General features: G+C 34.8%; 1 protein-coding gene and 1 non-coding gene across 5 annotated transcripts in view; one reads left to right on the forward strand and one right to left on the reverse strand.

The window, feature by feature from the left end:
• Plcb1 (phospholipase C beta 1) overlaps positions 1–15,318 on the reverse strand; it is a 794,669-nt gene that overhangs the window by 722,622 nt on the left and 56,729 nt on the right. The window lies entirely within an intron of this gene.
• Positions 12,983–13,109, forward strand: LOC147824655 (small nucleolar RNA SNORA40). The gene has a single exon (XR_015442094.1). It is a non-coding gene; the product is annotated as a small nucleolar RNA SNORA40 (small nucleolar RNA).

Here is a 15,318-nt window from a genome sequence, read left to right on the forward strand (position 1 = left end):
TTGCTTTTCAGCCTCAGGAGTGAATCCTACAGCCTGGTGCACAGTTTTTCTTTAATCTAAAGCTCTACATCGCTCAATAGCTCTGCTAAATTCATTCTGTGATTGCAAGTCCATGTACCAAGTATAATGGCTAATTCTATTATAAAGACTTTCTAAGTAAAAAACATACAGTTTATATAAAACCTTGCCAAGGACTCCCAAATATGGCAGCTTTTTAACTGTGAAAGCCTTCCAGTTTCTCTGAACTTACGTCCCCATGTCCTACAATCATGTAAAATGTCAAAAGGATCTTAAAATATCAGCTAATTTTAACCAACTCCCCCCAAAATCATATAAATAGCCTTTATAAATGAAAAAAACATAAAAAGAAGTAAGGTATTATCACATCAACTGTGTAGATTACTTTCTTACAGCATGTGTACCACTCTCTTCTGTGAATTAGACATGCATAAATATATGTAAAACAAATAAAATTTAAAGCATGACAGACTCCAATATTTTGCCGCATTAGAGCACTTTTCAAAGTTCTTCAGGCTGTCTTCTGAGGCTGATCTACTCATGCAAGTTTTGGATCCACGCCCAGAACACATGGTCTACATAATCAAAACAATGCTGATGGTCACAGAGCACCCCATGAATTCAAGTTTGTCAACACAGACCAAAACCCTCAATGTTCACAAGCTAGCCTCAGCCTCAAACCAGGACTCTTGAGGAAGAATTCCAAACAAATTGCATAATTTCTGGCTGCTGTACTCCATGAGGACAGGGGTGCTGAATTCTAAGCTCTTGGAAGGGGAGAAACCTGGCCTTTACCGCCTTACACAAATATACAATGGCTCCCAACTGGCCCTATTCCAAAGCTATCCTATGTCTCGCTAGGCAACATGAACAGTGCTGTCTCTAATCCCTCATCAAACAACAATCATGTTCCCCAAACATCTTCACTTAGAAGTCATTCAAGAATTTGTCTCAGTTTTCTTTCCCTGTTGGCTAATTAAATTTTTCGGTTTTTAATTTTTTCAAAAGTCATAAATTGATTACAAAGTATAAAGAGCAATATAATATATCAAAGTGAGGGCCTCTGGGTTAGCTTGTACTTACAGTGTTGGAGATGAGAAGCAAATGGCTAATGGGAGCTTCCAGGAGGTCAAGGTATCAAAAATAATAATAATCTTTCAAGAAGCCTCAAATTCACAGCTTCTGCATTGCCTAGCTATGTAAATTAGACCTGAAAAAACTGGTGTGAAATTGTTTTTGTTTTTTTGGTTTTTTAGCCAGTAGCCTACAAAGGAATAAGATGGTAGAAGCCATAACTGTACCATTTTCAAATTGGCTTGCCTTTTCTATAATCTTAGCCACCCAACAGACACAACTCCTTAAGCAAGAAAATACAAACAACTCTCCAAATAACTCAAGAGTGGTGCCTGGTTCCTTTTTCTATTCTAGAGGGAAAAAATGAAAGTTCAAAATCACACACCCTAAACCACCATCCTGAACCCCATGACTGCTTAATGAGCAGCTCAAAGGGCCACATCAAAGGACATTATCACATGCAAAAGGAATGAGGCAACATCAGTTCTTGACATAAAAGACAGTAGTCAGTATTCCTAAATGGGAGGAGAGAAAGGCAGCAAAATGCAGTCCTAGGCACATTTTACCAGCCTTCTAAGGAATGAAGTTGCAGCTACTTTTATCAGCATGTACAGGGCCCATTTCTACAAAGCTGTTGTTTGTAAACTGTTCCCAAAGCTGAAACCTTACATCTAAACCTGCTCTTTACTTCAATCTCCTTTATTTAACTTTGCTTCGCTAGCTGCCTTAACCAGAAGGATTTTTAAAACACACTTTTCTATTGCCCCTGCCTTGGTCGAGTAGTGAAGGATTAAATTATATGAAAACTGTTAGTCGCAGATACTAAATTGGACTGGGACTTTCTGCCCTGTAGGAAAATGACTTTATTAGTATTTTCTTGCTGAATGTTAGAAAATAACTTCATTATTGAAGAGAATTACCTCCTAAAGAATTATGGACTATTTGCCTACATGGATAATTGGTACAAGATAAGCAAGATCATAACTTTTTAAAATTTAAACATTCTCATATTTCATTTTTTGTTAATGACCATCTAATCATGATCCTTCCCTCAGGCACATACATGTACACAAATACACACACCATCATCATCATCATCCCTGTTTCTACCTTTGTTTCCATTCCTCCACTGACTTTCTATTTATTGCAGTTCAGATAGATATAATCAAACCTGCTGAACAAGGAAGGCTTTATTCTAGCCCCTGTCTTCATAACTTTACCTTTGACCAAACTTGACCTTGCATTCTGCAATGTGCCTCATGGCCTTCAGCAAGTAAAATTTACTCTGCTAACTCCCACCACAGGGCCTTGGCATGCTCAATCTCTTCTTCCTGGCACACTTACTCTGCCCATTACTCTGGGAAATTACCTTACTCATCTTCAGAGCTGAGATTCCTTCCCTGTGGTTCCTCCCACTGCCCTCCCTCCCTTCTGTATTCAAAAGACCTTGCTCAGTTTAGAAACACACATGATCTAATGAACATATTTTGTGACCAACTAATCCTCCAGCTCTGTAAGTATTTCTTTTGTTTATTTCCATATCCTCAGGTTCAACACAACCCCAAATTTCTCAAATGAATTAGTAAATATATCTTTCATCGCCATCTAGTTTTGAGAAAATAAAGTTGTGGAGTCGCAGCAGGAAGGGTGAGGTGCAATTTAAAAGTTACCTGGAGAGACTTCCATGGCTTGGTGGCAATTCACAAAGGACACGAGTGGAGGAAGAGAACCAAAAAGTGAGATTGTGCTCGTCAACATACAAAATTGCAAAGAAAGAAAGAAATCCTACTGTGTTCATTTTTTAGACAGTTTTTATGGGAGAAAAGGTGAAAATTTAAATGTTTACATACTTGATGTAACATTTAGACATACAAATTCTAACTATACAAAAAATACCCTTTGTGAGCCTCTGCAGATGAAACAGAACTGAAAGTGCAACAAGCGTGCTCCCAATTTGTTCCTTAAAAAGTACATAAGCAATAGTACTCTCATGCCAAGGTGTATTTCTATCAGCAAACAGTAAACAGTGCTTTTGACAAAAGTTTGAAATTGCAAGCCGGGCGTGGTGGCACACGCCTGTAGCCCTAGCATTCTGGAGGCTGAGCCAGGAGGATTGCTGTGAGTTCAAGGCCAGCCTGGTCTATACAGTGAATTCGGGGCCAACCTGAAATACAAAGGGAGACCCAGCCTCAAAAAAAACCAAAAAAAAAAAAAAAGAAGAAGAAGAAGAAGAAGAAATTGCAGATGTGAGTTTTACTTAGAGAATATATATATATATATAAAATTTTGAAGCAGCTATATATCCATTAGTATGATGAGCCAAAATTTCAAATTCTGTTCTGAACTTACTAAATTGAGATCTCATTTAATTATGTTGAAGAGGTATTTATTTTCTGAAAAAATAAAACAATAAAATTTAGTCTTTTCTAAATGTACTGTTGAGTGACCTCATGAAAAATCTTGAACTGCGTTGTAATTAAAATCATAAAAAAAGAGACAAATTCCTGACCAGATGTAAAGTCAAAACATTAATATGATTTAGTAAATATAGGTATGTTGGATATGTTCTTTGTCTCTGTGGGTGCTGGGATGCAAATTGTTAACCATGGAGCAAAAAAATCATTAAAAAGTATTCAACATATCAATTAATACTGAAAATAATGACATTCATGTTTCAACTACCTGCAGTTGCTAATAAAGGAAATTAAAAGTCATATAATATGAGAAGGATATTAATAGCTTAATGAAGATTGACCTAGAAAGCAGATTTATATTTTAACCCAGGATAGAATGACAGATAATGAACTGCTTTTAATGGTTTATACTAGGAAAATTGATAGACTGAGAAATTTTTGCAATTTGTTCCAATCCTAGTTTAGAGAATTGCAATAATTTCCACAGGAAATGGGTGAAAACTATCTTCCACTCTAAAATACAAAACTAAGCAAAATTTGAGGAATCTCAGCAGCCAAAAACAATATGGTTAATACTCTCCTATTTCACTTCATCATTAATGTCTATAATTTTGTATCTGTTCCTCTTTTCAAAGGCTTTTATAATTCATACCTTTACAATTTCATGTCAATACATATGGTCAAGCACTTACAATTTTTTAACCTTACAGTAGTGCACAAGTGCAAAAGATCCAGTAGAAACAGAAGCCTCAAATTTAGACTTTTCATTTTTGCATGTGCTAGCAATATGAGGCTCAATCCTCTGTTATAATGCTGCAGCCCCCAGTCCGCCCCAATGTCACCAGAGGATAGAGCTGCACTCTATAGCATGCTCTGTTGTGATGCTCTGATGTTAAAGTGGGTTAGCTGCATTGGATGAATTTTCAACTGAGAAGATTTTTAATTGACAATGACTTATTGGGGTGTAATCTCATCCCAAAATGAGGAGCAGCAGTGTGATTATGCATGGAGAACTTAAAAGTTCAAATTCATTTAAATTTGTAAATGCTCACCACTGGCATTTTTCTCTTAGTAACCAACTAACTCTTCCACCAAAATTATCTAGAGCACTCTTACTCAGTCTGACATAGGAACACATACTAAAACACAGACATGGACAGTTGAAAGGCAATGAGATTCCAGCAGGATTTCAGTCTTATCAACCTGGAGAGAGTTTTGCAGGACCTCTAGCTGTTTCCTCTCCTTTCACTGGTGCCCCTTCTCAGCTTCACAAGAGGAAAATCAGGCCACCCACCCAACCAGAATCTGGCTAAGGGGCATTGTCTCCAGAAAATAATCCTCCAGGTCACTGATTAAAGGGATATGATAAACCCCCCTCTCCCAAGACACCATAAGCCTGTAGTCTTCCCAAGTTCACACACAGTCAGCTCCGAAGCAGTGGAAGAGCTCACAATATTCATTTAGCAAACCTGCCTCTTCTGACCTCCGCTTTTGAAGCTGAATGCACCCATCCTACGGGACAGCCCCAGAAAGACAAATGGGAAGCATGTGGAAAACATGCAGCAGAGCGTTACTGCACCACCACAAAAACATATGGCAGAGTTTGTGCCTCTCCTATCTTATGCGTAGAATTCAGAAATGAGATGGGGAACATGGTCGTGCATATTAACATGTTTATTAGAACTGAAAGACGAAATCAGACTTTTTCTAGCAAAGATCTCTAGGTTTCCAATTAGATTATGTCCTGAACATGTCCATGTCCAGTAAATTGAGTGAAAACTACAGCTCCAAGTTTTGGACAGATACTACTTTACGATAAAATCAAACCTGATCACAATGATGACTTCTGGACGGGTCAGAGAATAGAGATAACCACATTTTTTTTTTCATTTCAGTATTGTTTGGTACTTCTTTTCCAACACATTATAATGTTAAAATTAAAAATCATCAAACACTTTCACACAAGCAAGTACTACTTTTGTAATTTAAAAATAAACAATAAAAATTAAAGTTTAGGGGAGTAAAATAATCTTTTGAAACAATATACTATTCTACAGTAAAATTATCATAAGATTACATACTTTTTCTTTTCCTAAATTACATTCTACAGGAACTCATTGTTTGAAGACAATAACTAACTCCTGTGAGAATAAATTTGCCAAGAAATGTTGTTTCCTACTTTTATTCACAATGGAAAAGTCATTTGGTTATTGAAGTGAAAAAATGCATACTGGTTCGTTCTATGACTGTTGACAAATTCCAAGGTTAAACACACTGCATAACCTCAATACTTATTTTAAGGGGTTTGGGGGGAAAGAGTCCCTTTGCTTCAGCTCTCAAGTTTAATTAAAAGAATAGACAGAGTTCCAGTGGTCAGGACGGCCAAACTTAAAAGGCAATAGTTTTCTTTTATGTTATCTCTGCCACTATTAATCATTCTCTCCAAAAAGAAGTGCCAGGGAAACATTTTTTAGAAACAAAATGTTAACACCATCTTGACTTTGCAATCAGTATCTTCAATATGAGAATCAAGACAAAAACTGAGCAAAATTTTATTATCATTCACAACAAAAATGTCGTCCATTCTCTATTTAATAAATTGATTTGTAGCTGTGGTTTAAAAAATTCATCACTGAAATATGTATTCTGCACATTATCTATAAAATAACAATAAATACCATTAAATAAGTGAAAAACAAACCCACTGTGTTAGTCTTAATAATTTGATTTACAAACTTCCTTGTATTGGCACATTTGCACCCAAAAGTGAACCTAAACTCATCGGGGGAGGGACCTCATTCCCAAGAACATGCCACATGACATCTGTAAGACAGATGTAATGACACTTCACATATCTCTATGTTTTATTAGACTTCTGTGTGTTCAGTGTGATAGCGTCTGTTAAACCCTTTAATTAAAAATACATTACATAAACAAGAGACAGGATAATATGTGCTTCCCAGGAGCCAGCAGGTTCCTACTAGCAGGAACCAAACATATCTATGGTTTGTTGATATATATAAAAATGACCACCTTCTTCCTTCCTCTTCCATTCATAGCCCTTACCAAAGGTTCTGTCCATCATTTCCTTTTTAAAAAGTGGCCAGCTCTTCCTTCACTGTTTCTTATTTCAGCTTAACTATATAGCAAAAAATAATACTAAGAAGGAAAAAAAGCCACTCTATCCAGTCATGTCAGCTTTTTTTTTTTGGTTTCAGATTGCCAAGAATTTATTTACATCTAAGGACCACATCAGTGGGAACGTAGGATAAGGGCTATAGCATGTATGCTAAAAGGAGAAAAGAAAAAAATTAAAATAAAATAGTTATTGAGGGTTTATTCCAGATACTTGTTTATTCATTGAGATTCTAACAACAGGAAGCAAGTATCTAGATGTTCTGAAAATGTCTTCCAGTGTAATAACCCCTAACAAGAGCCGGGCTTCCTTCACGCACTCCTCCTCTTACCAGCAGGCAAATAACCACAAGAACTTAGGAAGAGCAAGCCTCCAGGTTAGCACTTAACCACACTTATCTGCAATTTAAACTATGTAATACAGGTGAAGAAGGGAGCAGTTTTTGAAACAGGAGTTCAAAATATAGAAATAAAATATTGACAATGTAGAAGAAAATATATTTTGGAGAAGCATTACATTTATAAATAAAGCACCACATTTATAAGGGTGTCCCTTTAGGCTTTCCATAGTTTTTATAGCACTGGTCTGGACACTGCATAAAGCTTATCATCTTGGTGATACAACTCACTGAGAATGTAAGATTTATTGCACCATTTCTCCTCTCTGTTGAAGGAGGACAGAGCCATGAGATGCCTCATGTTATCTCCCATAACATGAACTAGGCTTTAAAATATGTTGCAGTCTATTGCAATTTATTCATTGTATTTATTAGGTTTAATGTAGAATTAATTTTCCATGTTCTTCCCCTTTAGAACTGTATTTTTCAATATAGTTTTTCATAGCAGGATTAATTATTTGTTCTCAGAACTTTTTAAAAATGTTTTATAAATATCATTATAATAGCATAAGGGAATTTTAAAGAAAAAAATCAATCACCCTTAATACCAACACAACAATGCAACAGCTGGCTTCAGTTTTGAGTATCTTCTTCCAGGCTTTATCTAAAAACTAACATATTTTACATATTTATTATCAGAGTAAAGCCACAGTGTTTTAATCTGCTTGTATTTCTCTAATTTTATATCTACATATTTTCATATTGCTTTTTCAATTTTGTTTCTCATGGTAGTTCAATAATTAATGTTGTTGAAGTACCATGATTTACTATTTTTTGTAACTTTTTATATGTTAATTCATATCTAATTGTTTTAGTCCTGAAAATATTATAGTGACTATCTTTGCATATATTTACTTTTTTTTTCTTTTGAAATATTTTCTCAGGGTATGATCATATGATTCAGCATAGCAATTCTGATGATTCTTGACATTTTTGTTTGTTTGTTTGTTACCAGGGATCAAACTCGGGACCTTGCGCTTGCCAGGCAGGCGGCGGAACCACTGAGCTAAATCCCCGGCCCAATTCTTGACACATTTTAGGAATAAAAATAATTTAAAACTCAGTGTTTACCTAGGCAAAATAATTATTTTATACTTTCTATTAGTTTTGGCAGAAGTAAATCTAGGTACAAATCCCAAATTGATTTTTATTAATTTTACCATAGTATTATATGCAAAAATGTAATGAGTTCCAAGGAATACTGAAGGCACTTCCTTTAAAAATATGACAATGATGGCAATGCCTTCAAACTCCATATTAAGTTACAAATATTCTGCTTCATTTTATTGATCTTACAGTTTTGAAACTAAACAAATCTAATTGAGGGGTGCTATCTCTTAGTCATCTTATTAAAAATGTTGGCAATAAACACCAATGATTAAAATTTAAAGAAAAATAATAGGAAGATGGGAGAAGGATGGAAAATGTTTGAAGAGCATTCACTAAAAATAGAGAAAACCCAAGGTACGAACATCTATACAAGTCAGAAGTAAAGAAAAGAACATGCAGAAATGTGTTCCTTTCACATTCTTTTCTTTGAACAAAGGTCAGAAGTGGATTTGCAATGGAAAGCTTATCATAAGATGATTTTAAGTGATTCTTGAACTTGCTTAACCTTCTTTCTTTGAAATAGGTGAATTTAAGAAACCATGCTCTAACATAACAAAAGGCTTTAATAGAAAAATAAATCACATCTTCCTGTGCACTCTAGGCAATCTAGCTATGTATTTTTAATTGAACTTTCCTGTTTTTATCATGGATCATTTTCAACATGCACAGAAGTAAACAGAATAGTATAAGGGTCACTCAAAGACACAAACTAGCCTGAACAATCAGGTTTCAGTGGGTCCCTAGCTCCTCCATTCCCTGTCTCCTTCTCCCTCTCCCCTACTCCATTTTAACCAAGTGTGAGAGATCATGTAATTCTGTATCTAGATAGCTTAGACTATATCTGTAAAGGTATGGTTTTCTTCTTCCTAAAATAAAAAAAACCCTTGAAAACTTAACAATAATACCTATTATCTACTACTCAATATTCAACTTGTTTCATAAGTGTTGATTATAACATTTTTAAAAATTTCAATCTAAAAGTTATAAATTGCAAGTAATTAAAATGACCTGTATGCATTCTAAAGTGTAGTTTCCCATCCTGTCTTATTTTCTCTTGTAACTTATATGTTAACTAAACTTAGCTGATTATCTCAAAGATTTCCCTATTTCCTATAGGATGGTAAAGCCCAATTGCATTCTGTAATATTTGGTAACAGGTTTCTCTTCTCAGTATTTTCAATAATCAGAATTATTTTCAGTAGTTAGATCTAGAGGCTTGGTAAATTTCAAGTTTGACAATTTTTTTCTTTTGAGCAAGAACCCTTCAGATATTTTATATCTAGAAGACCTTTAATTATATTAATATACACATATTAATAAAGTTAGAAGCCACAGAAGAATCAGATAAAATCGGACAAGAAAAAAATATTCATTATGCTATATTTCAGCAAGTTTTGGAATATTAATTACCTATTCAAGATCCCTGATATATTTCATAGCAGTTTTTTTAAATTATCTATTTTAATTTTTTACATTATCTTTCCTGATTATTACGCTCAATGGATTTGACTTCAAAGAATTTAAGGAAACCTTACAATGGATATTGAGTTTAAATTCAAAACCTATTTCTAGGATGACAATTTATTATCATAGATAGCAAAAGCAAAGTAAACTGACTTAGTTCAGTGTGAGAAAAGTAGGAGCAACCAGTGCTGTCAAATAAATGGCAAAGGAGAAAAAAATGGTAGAAGGGAACCCCATCACTTATGACAGAACATCGAGAGGGTGAAAAATAATATATAGCTAATAAATATTCATTGAATAAATAATGATAACAGACTTAGGATAAATGGACTATCCCAGGATGCTTATGAAGTAGTGCATGTTTTATAAACAACTCTGTCTTTCCATAAGAAATGAACAAGAATGATCACACTGCATCACAAACATTTCATTCTTCTTTTGTAGGTCAGTGAATGAACAGCCCCTATTCACCCAATTTCAACTCCAACTCCTTTAGTTCTTCTGACTATGTGTGGTTCAAGGGATGAATGACCCCTAATCTTTCAATTCTAACTCCTTTAGTTCTTTGGACTATTTATTATTTACTTATTTCTCTACCCCATCACTTCCAAGTTTAGTCTTTCCACAACTCATCTTCCTTCTAACCCATTCCATTCTTAGGAAGAAAAAAAAAAAAAGGGAACAACAAACTCCCAATTGTCTTTGGTTTGTTTTCCCCCAGACATAGACTGATGAAAGGATTTGATTCAACAGATTATCCTAGGAAGAACTCAGAGGGGAATTCAAAAGACAAACGAAATGGAAAGCAATAAAAATGTGAAAATTATCAAGTTACTTGGTATGGGCAACAAAAACTGAATCCTGTAAGACTATGGAACTTGCTTCAGTGTTGTACCAATAGATGGGCAAAGAAGACAGGGCAGTTATTAAACAATTCCTATCTATAACCCATCATGGTCTATTCCATTTATGAACACTTGTCCCTCAATTTTTCGAGAAACTCTTGTCCAAGGTCTCTCCCTGTACAACACTGATCCAGAGGATGAGTCCTCCCATCATATCTCTTACAAGTTTCTGTTTATCAGTCTGTGCATCTTTGTCCGGTTAATCCACTCTCTTCCTGTCTTCATTCATCACCCATGTCCTGGTGATACCTGGTGGTGTCTACTTCTCACCCTCTTCAGCACTCCAAACTCATTTCCCCCATGGAGATTGACTTTCCCACCTAAATTCTTTCTGCATGTTCCTCAAACACAGTATTTTCAAAAGCAAATTCACTATCATCTTTTCATCACCATACTGGAAATCATTGTAAAAACAAACAATTTATCCATCCTAATTCCCTATTCCATTAAGGAATCACCTTCCATCTAGTTACACAAACTAGACCATTCCAAATTGTCTTTGTTATTCATCTTCCTTATTTCCTACATTAAATATGTCATCAATTCTTGCTCGTTGTTGAGTCTTGCCCATGTTCCTATTACTCCTAACAGATTCTGAATTGCACTCTCAACTCTATAGAGCTCTTAGTTCTCCAGATTGTAGATGATCTTCCATGCTACTTCCAGATTAATTTATATGAAAAACATGACTGATAAACCATTCCAGTCCAGCCTTTCCCCAATGCTCACCACATACTCTATATTTTTCTTCATTCTCCAAAGACACAAAGGGCCTTCACAATTCAGTGCTTTTGCCTCCTTCTACCTAAAATATACTTCCCTTCAAGGTCTAAACCCTTTCTTCCTCATCTCTGCTCCTATAGTTATTCCCAAATCCAAGCCAAACAAATTGCGTCCTTCTCTGTGTTCCCTCTACAGATTACTTAGGATACTGGAATATCAATCACCATACTCTTAAATGAAATAAATAGGACACACAGGTGTAAATTCCAAATAGTTTCTCTGGTGTGAGAAACTGAAAGTGTAAATAAGGACCAAAATGTGTAATAGATAGTGTGATATAGGAAGAAAAAGTCTAAAAGGGAAGGGGAACTGGAAGGGGTAAGGGAAAGAAAAGAAGGGAAAGGAAAAAATATGAGAAAAGGAAAAAATGATGTGATTATTATTGACATGCCATCTTCCTCTCTCTTTCAGGAAGTCTTTATCCCTGTATGCGACTCTGGAGCAAAACATATTGCCTGGTATACACTGTTCTTTCAATATGTGTTATTCAATTAGATGGAAACACATGCAGACTCTTACATGTAATGTTGGAACTATCTAGAGCAATCCAACAAGTATGTGAATGCCTCCTTTATTTGAAAGTCTGCTATCTACCATCAGTATCCACAGAGAGATAGAACTGTAGAAACAAACCATGTATTGAGTTCAAGCACGGATGTGGACACACACAATACATACAATGGCTAAAGTTCCAAACAGCACAATATTCACATTAACAAGTATAAAAACATAAGTAAATGCCAAGAAGAACAGAAAAACATTCCCAAATACAGCCTCCCTAAATGTACAAGCTAGAGAAAATAAGAGTAATATTAAGATAAATGAGTGTTGGAAACTTTCACTCTAAAATATGTATTAAATGTAAGCAGGAAAAAAGAAGAAGTTCAAAAATCCAACACAGGCAAAAATGCCATGTCTCTTTACTCATGTTGTAAGTAAACTGTATTTATTCTTCATGTCTTTGTTCATTTAAAAGCATTAACTTTTCATCTAAGTGTGTTCAATATTAATTTTTAAATCTAGTTATTAATAGAATCATTCATTGCAAAGCAAAAAGAGGAAACTTTGCTCCAGAAGTAGATGCTGTAAAATATCACCCTTTGTTTTTCCAGGTTAACCATACCTTGTTTCAGTTTGCTTGGGAATTCCAACTGCTTGCTAAAGTTAATCTTAGCTCTGGCTATGTAATGGCATATATGAGTTGGAAAGATTCTCAGATTAAATTTTCTTGTCTAGTTATATTTGAGAGAAAGGCTTCCTTCTGTATTAAGGATGGAGTCATATTGTTGAATTAGGTAGAATCCTGGGTTTATTTTAAGCCTGAAACCTATAGTGATTCTCTTGGCCACTCCAGCCAGTTCCATTAAGAATATACTTGAGATTTATGCCAAAAACAGCTTGGATTTTGTTCCCTCTGGTTTTAAAATAAAAATTTCATAACCCCATCTTCACCATGTATATGGAAGAGCCAGCTCTAAGTTATTTATTTAATTTATAGGTTAAAAAATAAGACAGTTCCGGCGCCTGCCTCGCAAGCGTAAGGTCCCGAGTTCAATCCCTGGCACACACACACACACAAAAAAAAGACAGTATCTAACTTTAAGAAAAAAAGTATGTGACTATTTTTATAATACTGAGAAAGAACCCATTTCTTGATATGTATAATAAATAAGACAGGGGTAGCACCTGTGTCTTTTTTGTCTAACTTATGGATAAAGACTTATAGATAGGTGAAAAAAATAAATCTTTTTTTCCAACCCAGAGCTCATTGTTCAGCATAAGTTTTGATGCACATAAGAAGAAATGTTACTTCCAGGCACTGTAGTGTATGCCTGTGATCCTGGCACTCCCAAGGCTAAAACGAGAAGAACAAAAGTTTAAAGGCCAGCCTGGACTCCATAGTGAGACCCTGCTCAGAAAACAAAACAAAAACAAAAAAGTTATGATGCCTAATATAGATTAAAGAGATGGGGGTTGATAACCATTAAGGTTGGTTCCCAGACTAAATGTTAATAAATAGAAAGCGTAGGACATGAGCAAAAATCTCAGCTTTATGGATTCAGTATTCCAATTTTCATGTTGTAACACATGATGATAGCTTTTCCTCTCACAGGGGGTCTGGAGTTGAAGATATCTCTTACTGTGAGTGTTTGGATCATGTTTGTTTAAATGTAATAAGCAGCACGTTACCAGATTAAAATTACCACATGTATTAATTTTTTAAAAAGACAAAGACTAAAGGTAAATATTTGAGAACTGAAAAGTAACAAAACATTAAATAATATAGAAAGAAGATAATTTCTCTCCAGTTTATATTAAGAAGCTAAGGAATATTAAACAAGGAAAATGTAAGAAAGAATAATCTGGGAACTGTCTCACCTCTGAAAATAAAAGCAAAATAAAGTCTTAGCAAGCAAATTGCAGAAAGGAGCAAGTGGCATTTATCCTAACATATGAGAGATTAAAAAAAGTTTATTTCAAAATATTTGGAAGAATCACTTGATAAAGCTTAACATTCATATAAGATTTTTCTAAAGCCCTGACCAAATCATAAAAGAGAACTTCCTTAGCTTGTTTAGTAAAGTCTTCTAAAAATCTAACATAGATTATCATGCTTAATATTAAAACATAGGAAGCATTTCCTCTAAAATCAAGGAAAACACACAGGTCCAAGTAGTCGCCTTTATTTTGTGTAACACCAGAGACCATGATTCAAGATGATGAGAGAAAAATTAAATGGTAAAAAGGTTTGAAAAAGAATATGATCATATATAGACTATAAATAGGTCACTTTTCTATATATAGTCCAAGATAATCTTCAGGAAAAACTATTAACTTATAAAAGTTAGTTGATCGGGGCCAGGGATTTAGCTCAGTGGTTTCGCCGCCTGCTGTGCAAGCTCAAGGACCAGAGTCCAATTCCCAGTACCAAAAGAAAAAGAAAAAGAAAAAAAAAAAAGCTAGTTGATCAAGGTTACTAGTGAAGAGATCAATATTCTAAGATCCAATAGCATTTCTGCATACTAGGTAAACCAACTTATAACCCATTTAGAAAGGTAATAAACAAAGTGATTTCATTCTCTGTAATAAAATTTTAAAAGCACCTAGAAGTAAATAAAATATGAAACTTAAAGCCTTAACAAAGTTAATAAATATTCCTGAAGTGATACATTTTCTATAATCAAGTAGGTAATAATAAAGTTCCTATTTCACACCAAACATAGAAATCAATTCTATATAATTTCATACTCTGAATGTGAAAAACATAATTTGAGATTTGTGCAAGAAATACTGGAGCTTATCTTTTTGGTGTAAGAGTAAAAGTAAATTTATTAAGTATATTAACAAAATAAGTAGGAAGGAAAAGACCTAAAACCTTGACCATATTAGTGTGAACCTACTTCTGCATGCTAAAAGATAGCATAAATAAAACTGAAAGAAAATCTTCTCAGAGAGAAGATATTTGCAATGAAAATTCTCTGAGAAGGTACTGATGTTTTAGAATAAAGATTTTTGTAAGCAGTAATAAAATCCAGCAGTAAGTACATAAATTCTAAAGCCAACTTCCAGGCTTCAAATTACAGTTTCTCCTCAAAACAGCTACATGAACTTCGGCAATGCTTTCTCTTTTTTTTGGTATTAGGGATCAAACTCAGGATCTTGTGCTTGCCAGGCAGGTGCGGCGCCACTGAGCTGAATCCCCAGCCCTAGGAAATACTTTCAATTGCTCTCATGTATCAGCACACAGGAGAAAACTTCTCCAATTTTTTTGTGTGTAGGGAAAGGCAGGTAATGGTGATTAAACCCAGGGGCACTTTGTCACTGAATTACATTCCCAGCTCTTTTTGTTTCTTATTTTGAGACAGGGTCTTGCTAAATTGCCCAGGCTGGCCCCGAACTTATTCTTCTGCTTTTGGCTCAAGTAGCTGGATTACAGGCCTGTGCTACCATGCTTACCAATCTTACACATTTTATGAGCATTAAATAAATTATTATGTGTAAATGCTTAGGGCATTA

This window comes from Heterocephalus glaber, unplaced genomic scaffold (genome assembly GCF_053883595.1).
Source record: "Heterocephalus glaber isolate CG9 unplaced genomic scaffold, H.glaber_assembly_v1.0 deba00001532, whole genome shotgun sequence".
Lineage (NCBI taxonomy): Eukaryota > Metazoa > Chordata > Mammalia > Rodentia > Bathyergidae > Heterocephalus > Heterocephalus glaber.